The sequence below is a fragment of the Pithys albifrons genome, chromosome 6, assembly GCF_047495875.1.
Source record: "Pithys albifrons albifrons isolate INPA30051 chromosome 6, PitAlb_v1, whole genome shotgun sequence".
Taxonomy (NCBI): Eukaryota; Metazoa; Chordata; class Aves; order Passeriformes; family Thamnophilidae; genus Pithys; species Pithys albifrons.
The window spans coordinates 56472639-56480836 of record NC_092463.1 but is presented as its reverse complement, the minus strand read 5'-3'; positions in this window follow the sequence as shown (position 1 = coordinate 56480836).

The following is an 8198-nucleotide window of genomic DNA, read 5'->3' as shown; positions in this document are numbered from 1 at the left end:
CAGAGTGCCACCACAATGATACAGCAGGAGTGCACAGCACTGTAAAACTTGTTCAGGACCTCAAGAAACTCAGAAATTGTGGGAATACTGTGAAAGATAATGATCTGATTTTTTTTAAAGTCACAATTAATTTATCCCTCCTAAATTATTAACATCAGGAAAACATCATAGTGACATAGTATCATGATGCTTTTGCATTTTAATGTAGTAACATATGGTTGCTTCTCAAAGAACATACCAAGCTGGTTATTTGAGGTAGCATTGTGAATTTTTCATCACAGGAAAGAGAAGATACCAACAAAAATGTGGCCTAATTGGATTATCAAAAAAATCCAATGAACCAAAACCCAAAGCCACAATATAGTGCATTAGCTAATATTAAAAAAAAGTATATGAAACTCTATTACTCAGAACAAAGAGGTAGTGCAACACAAAGTTGTAGAATTCTATAGGTAAGTAACTGCAAGTACTTGCAGGGCTAAATCTTGGTTTGTTATCCATGAGAATACAAAACAAATACTTACATGTTCACTATTGGGAAAGAAAAATCCAGTCCATATCTTTAAGCTGTTCCGCGTTTCTAAGCAATATTCGAAAGTTATTTCATTCACAGGAACCTTCCAGAGGTTTCTAGATTGCTTCATTACATCTCTCCAATTCTAAGCAGGGCAAGCAGTTGTAACAACTTTCCACCTTTTACTGACCAACTCATGGAGATCTTTAGTTTTTGCATCCACTGCCTGGACTAAGTTCCCCAAGTGTCTCTGCTTTGGAGACTGAAACAGGTGGCACTGGCAGAAGTGTGAGAGGACAAGTGCCAGATCAAAAGCATGAAGTATCACTAGAAATTCAGCCACGCTACAGGAGCCCAGCGTTCCTACAGAAACTTTGTTTCTCTATGCATAACTTCATCACTGTGTACCTATATATACACACTATACCTATGTATACACTACATACCTCAAAAACAGAACTGTTTTTATGCAAATGATACTCGTGTTTCTTTGTTTCAGTCAGCTGCAACGCATTAGGAAGGGTACAGTGTTCTGCACCAACCAAGGCATGTATTTCCTGTGGTCTGGCTGCTTGGGAAGGCTTTGCAGATGCTCACTTTGATTTCTTGATAAATGCAACCCATTTAATTAACAGATTAGTCAAGGGAAATGTCACTTTCTGTGTTGCCAGAAGAAAGGTCACAGGCAGTTTCTGTTCGCCAAACTTGGGCTCTCGTAATAATTAATTTGTGCTCGTGCTGATGGGAGTTGACAGCCATATCGAAAGAAGGTGTTTATAAAGAATGTTTGTGATGTAATGAGCACTAACAGCTCTTGTCCTCAAGCTACAGTGCATCCAGACACAGTAATATAGGCTGGAATTTGCAGACTTACTGCTCTACAGGACAGGTGTGAAAGATACAGTTCTACAGAAGCTCAGAACCAGCCTTTGTATGAGCAGTAACTAATATAGTTAAAGCTTATTTGTTTTCTATTTTGAGGTGCTATGGTTCAAAGAAAAAGGTCTGATCAAAACTAGTTAAACCAGTTTCGGAAAAGTTCAGGAACTTATTTTTAGCTGCGTATTGAAGATAGTTAGTATATTTTAAAATATTTTTGGAACCAAAACAGAGCAATAACCTCAGGAGAGGAAACTTATGATTTTGCTCTCCAAAAAGCTGATACAAATTTTTGTCAAGTGACTCTTTTATCTTTATTAAGGAGTTAATTTATTGAGCATACTTACTTAGTGATCTGTGTGGTGTTTAAATTCACTCCAGAATATATTTAAGCATATCAGCATACAGAGAGGATGGGTTATAAATATATTTTTTGCAATTGAATGCATTCTGCTGCCTTTTTTATGTTTCCCTTCTGATTTGCTAATTCTTTGGGGTTTTTGGGAGCAACTGTTAGGATTACAGCGTGTATTCAGTAAAGATTACTAAATCACAGAATGGAATGGAGATTGTCCAATCCACCATCCCTGCTCAAAGCAGGGCCACCTAGGGCAGGTTCATCAAGGCTGTGTCCAGCCAGGCTTGAGCATCCAAGGACAGAAACTCTACTCTGGGCAACCTGTGACAGTGTCTGACCTCCTTCACTATAATAACAAGTTTGTTTCTTTTGTTTAAATGGAAACCCTGTATTTTTCTTTGTAGCCTCTTATCCAATCACAGGACACTACTGAGAAAAGTCTGACTTTGTTTTCCCCTGCCCAGGTACTTATCCACATGGACAAGATCCCACTGAGCCTTCTCTTCTCCAGGCTGAACAGCCCCACCACTCTCAGCCCGTCCCTGCACGGCAGATGCTGCAGACACTTGATCAGTTCCATGGCTCTTTAATAGACTCAGTCCAGTGTGTCCCAGCCTTTCTTGTACAGTGAGCCCAGAAACACCTCACTGGTGCAGAGCAGAGGGGGAGGATCAGCTCCCTCAACCTGCTGGCAATGCTCTTTCTGCCTTAGTCCAGGAAGCTGTTGGCCTTCTCTCCATGAGGGCACACTGCTGGCTCACAGTCAATGTGCTGACCACCCGGACCCCCAGGGCCTTTTCCACCATGTTACTTTCCACCTGCCCCGTCCCTAGTCTGTACTGGTGCATTGGGTTTTTCCTCCCCAGTGGAGGGCTTTGAGTTTCTCTTTGTTGAAATTTGTTAAGGTTCCTGTTGGCTGATTGTTATCTTTTCCTGCATGACTACACACACAAACATTGCTTTTCCTTTTGCGTTCTTGCCGCGTCACTTAAAAGCAGCAGAAATGCCCATCATGAGATTTACATTAGAAACTTCATTTCATACCCCTTATTTTGGAAAAAAAAAACTAGTTAAAACATCTCTTAACTGTACTGGCTACTGTGCCAAGTCCTGTAAGCTTAATATGAGTGATATTTATGTTTGATATTTTCTCTGTTCTTTTTTAATTGAAATTTTCTGGTGCAATTGCCTTTAGGTGTATGAATACATTTAATTACAATTTAGTACATTGAGAATATAGATAACCTGTGTGTGATAGGAACAGTTGCCAGGAATGACTGATATCTGTGAGGAGTACTGTAGGGAAGTGATCCTTTAAAGGAACAACAGAAATTTGGTTACACCTTGATCATGTGAGGGTTGGGTTTCCACATCATTTAAAAATGTGGCTGTCTTGGTCACATGACTGAAATAAAACAGCTTAGAAAAGGACAAATTTTGTACAGGATAGACTTGTTGAAAGAAAACATACTAAAGATGTGGCTCAATTAGGAACAGCAGACTGGCTGGAAAAAGTCATGACACAGAAAGTCTTGTTAGGGACAGAGGATTAAAGAGAGCCTAATGGGCTCATGGTGCCAGCTGTCCCAGGCACTGGGTCACAGAAGTCCTTTTGTAAAATGAAATGTTCGATTTTTAACACAGCTGTACTTTGCTTCTTCTAACCTTCTTTTAATTGTCCTTTAATATTCAGTCTAAATGCATTTGCCAATATATACCTTTGTTTCTCTGCCAGCACTTGCCTTTTTAGCCAACAAACCATTCCTGAGGTGATACATTTGCAGAGAGCAATCTTATCCCATTTCAGCAATCTTATCCCATTTCAGCTTTCATTTTACTAGGCTAGAAGATCCAGGTTCTGTGTAGGGAATTTCTTGTGTAAAGAATCTCTTTCTTACCCATTTTAGGACTTCATCGTTGCATGTTTTTCAGATTCAATTCATCATTTTATACAATATTCCAGATGAAGTTTCACTGAGCTCTTATACAGCAGAACTATTTTCATACCTAACTGAACACAGATCTCTTGATGGCAGCTTAGGCTTACATTTGTTTTTCTCATAACTGCCTCATGTCAGCAGTTCATAAGAAGTGTGATTTTGATGAGTATATTTTAGTTACCTCTTCTGTCATGTCAAACTGTTGAGGTTCTAGCATGAAGTGGTGTTATTTGTTCCCAAGCACAAAACTACATGTGTGTATATAAATTAAATTGGTTCTCATTTCTATTAGTCTAGACTATAGGCTCTTTTAGTCTTAATTCTAATTGAGACATTAATTATTTGTGTTGATGATGGTTTTTCACGTTTTTCAGTGCATTTGATTACATGTATCCACATGTCAATATTACTTGTAGCTATTTCCTTTCATGTCAGCTCATTTCATGCTTCATTTTGCCTATTTATTTATTAGGTTTTTATATCAAAATGTTGAAATCTGCTTCCTGCTTTCACTTAGTAACTAAATAATATGTCCCAAGTTTTGATACCTTTGAATTCATGGTCAGTTCTCCCTTCTATTTCTGTTTTAGTTTCAGTTTTCTTGCATAAGCTTTAGAATTTGTCCTCAAGGACTGATGACACACAATCACATCTAGCTCACATAAACAAGAGCACTTACTCCATCTGTGTAACTATATAAGCTACACGAGTTTGTTATTGCTCACAATGATTACTTCACAATTTTTGCTGTTGTTCTATTAAGCAGTTTAATAATGTCCTCTAACATAACCAGGACATCCTGCCTCAATGGGACTTTCTCCAAAGCATTTCTCTGGAGCCTTGCATTTCTGATTTTGTAGGTTCAAAGTAATTAATGTATTTCTCATGTTTACTCTTCAAAAAAGCCATTTCATGCTTCCATCTGTGAAATAACTTCTTCCTCTGACATATAATCAATCACTGTTTCAAAATTTTGCAGTTTGTCCATGTTTATTGTACCTTTGATTGATAATGTTGCATTATATTCATCCCAACTTGGCATGACTGGCAAATCAGAAGCCTGAAGCAATCAGTGTTGAGGGTCCTCTTCATTAAAGGAAGATGGAAAAGTGAGAACAGGGCACTGTTCTGTTGTCTGGGGTCTCCATCCCCACAGGGACCAGGTTCTCAAGAACATGTTACAGTACTGGAAGCACTGGGACAGAGTTATTTCTGCCTTTATCTGAGGAGAGGGATGGGTGACACCAAGTCCTGAAGATGATGGTCCATGTCGTAGTGGTAACTTACCTCTCCACCATTACTGGCACAGTGATCTGTGAGGCTGCTCCTGCTGAGAAGTCTCCTATGGATGCCTGATGCCTGTAGCAGGGCATTCCAGGATAGTAAGAGACATCTGCAAAAGAGGAGAAAGAGAAGGGATCCCTTATTTTTTGTAGCCTGCACTGAATGAAAAGTTGGTGAAAAAACCCTCCTTGCTTGTTCAGTTGACCCCAGGGATAGTTACTGGGTGAGGCCTTTGAGTGCAGACAAGGTATGTTGTGACTGCTGGCCACCAGTTTGCTCATGCCATGCTATTGCCTGTGCAAATTGTCTCCTGGGATAGCTCAGAGAGCTGTGGGTTTGAGATCAGGTACGTTAATTCTCCACAGCTCTGTGGAGAATTGCTGTTGTTAACTGCCCCATACTTTCCTAGTGAGTTCAAAATGTACTACAGTTACTTTGGTTTTAATCAAGTGTGCTGGTACAAGGAGCTGCTGATGCTGGTTGTGATGGGGAGAAAAGTAGAGACATTTATCCCTTATAGGTTTTCTGTGGAATTAGGAATTGGACACCCAGAGGAATGCTGGAAGGTACATGCTCTTCCAACATTTTCCCATGTAGTGACCATAGGATGGAGGGCACAGAAGCCCACATAAGCTGCCAGATTGGTCAAGTGCCCCCATCTGAGGATGCCTCCAAGCTCTCTATTTGCTGTACTTGTTGTGTGACCCCAAAGTAGCTGGTGTTCAAGAACTCTGCCTTTGTTCATTTATGGACAGAACACTCCCCTCAAACCCAACAGTGGCTATTAGCTAGGCAACCTTCTGACATTGCCATGGGGTAACATGCTACCCAAGAAACATGTGCCTTTCTCTTGACACAGATTCACAAGGAGTGTCATTTTCTTAAGGATCCTGGTTGCACCTCTCTGAAATTTCTCTGAACTTGGAAAGGTAGCTGTCAACATGGTAAAAGCAAGTACATAAAGAGTCAAAATAGAAAGGTAATTAAAGAAGGGGAGAGGGGCAAGGGAAGGCAACAGAAAGTAGGGCAGGGAAGGATTTTAAACACAGAGATGTGTAGATGGATGAGGAAGAGCTGAAGACTGGCCATGAACAGCAAATGGAATTGCTAAAATGACGCTTGACTCCTGGATTGATTTGCGATGTGCCTTTGCCTTTTGAGGCAATGGAGATGGAGAAGGTGTTTAGAAAAGCCATCAGGCATGGAAATGGAGAGTCATGTAAGCTTTCCTTTATTTTAAGTGTCAATCCTTGAATGGATGAGGAAAAATACGTGTCTGCTCTCATAGCTGCACTGTCAAGACATGTGATGTAGTATCTTGTTATTCTTCATCAAGGTTTTCAGGCTGCCATAACACAAAAGGCCCATAAGAACAGCCTCAGACTCATGGCAAGTTACAGCTTCAACAGGTGAATGGGAACAAGATCCCTTCTGAAGATACCAGGATGGACCATATATCAAAGTATGGAAAAATGGAAATCGTACCTTGGGGAACTACATCATGATAAAGCAAATGTGTTGAAGTGATTCCTGTTGCTGGTGTGAAGTGGTTACTCTGCCAGCACTTCTGGCCAGAGCCTGGAAACTATCCCTAAATGACACTGCAGCAGATACAGCAGCACAAAGAAGAAAGGATCTGTCTGGTATGTTCTTATCTTCCAGCTCTTAGATGTGGCCCCAGGACCCATTCTGAGATTTTTTATTTCCCCCTACCTAAGACTGACTTTAGAGTCTCGTGTGAGTCATTGAGTGATATGACCTGGAACATGGTTTGAAATTTAAAATTTGAAAAATAGTGCTAGCAGTAGAGGAAGCACCATATTCAGCAACTGTGGAACTTCTTTTTAAGAACTTACTTATACAGACCTACAAGTCTGCAAGAGCAAAACAAGATATTGAGGGCCCACAAACACTGAGTGTAAGATTAATATGTGCAATTAACTTAACTGTGGCATATTCTTTTGTCTGAATTTCACTTTATGCTGTACATACCAGGGACTATATATAGTTCAAGGTGCTACTGAGGTTCTAATATAACATTTGATGTTGATGTAAGCCCATCAACCTTAATGCCATATGCAGTTTCCTGATAATTTATTTATGACACGTGAGTAGCACTGTAAGGCAGAAGGAGAGCAACACCCTGCCTTTGTTTCTTATACTCTGCTTCCTTAAACATCTGCTGCTGGCCATGCTTAGGGTAACATTGAGAAAAGACAATATTGGCTCATCTGGCAGTCATTACCTTCACTGATATTCACTGAGTTGATTTACAGCAGTTGAGCAATGTAATCTGTTTATGGCACATGGTTGCAAGATGCTGAGATGCTCCTGTTAAGATTAGTTTCTCATCAAGCAATTAACTATATGAATTCTAACACTGAAAAATGCTTTGTTCAGACAGATTACACTCAACTGAGCCATGTACTAGAGAACTTCTTAAATTCACCCTAACATTAGCCATATTAGACCAGAAGATAATATTCTTGGCCACACAGTAAACTTAAACTCCACCAAATTCTCTGCTGTAATGCTCACTGCCAAGAATTATTTTTTAAAGACACTTGAATTGATAGTCTATGATTTAGTTGTAGCTATAATACTGCTACAATATTGCTGCAACCTCCAACAGGACTTGGCCCTTAAAGCAGAGTGATCAGGACCTTAGACTCCCAAGGATACAGCATTTTGGGGCAGAATTTAAGGGCATATTGAACATTTGTCAAATGTTTCTGGTCTCACCATTCAGTTCTAAGCAGACAGCAGGATGTTTCAGAAATCCCAAACACTGTAACAAACACACAGTAGTTATGGCACTTCCCAGAAGATTCAAATCTAATGTGCTTTTACTGTAGCAATGGTTTGCAAATGAACAGCAAATTCAGCAAACTCCATGTGTGTTGTAGTTTTGTTCATGAAGAATACATAGAGGTGGTCTACTGCAGCCTGAATGTGCCAGGCTCACTGTTTAAGCCCTAATTAGATGCACATGTACCTCTATCCAGGCAGAGACGAGAGATCCCCCACCTAAGACTATCAGTCTAAATGCAGTAGTCCTTACTCCAAGAGAAGGACTCAGCAGTAATTCTGAGCTGTGATGTCATTTCTGAGAAGTCTAAATATCCAGTAATCCGGCAATGAAGGCACCCGCATTGGTGTTGACACACCTGATTTCAGTCCTCACTCTGGCTGATTAGTTGCTTTAGTGTTAATTCTTTCTCTC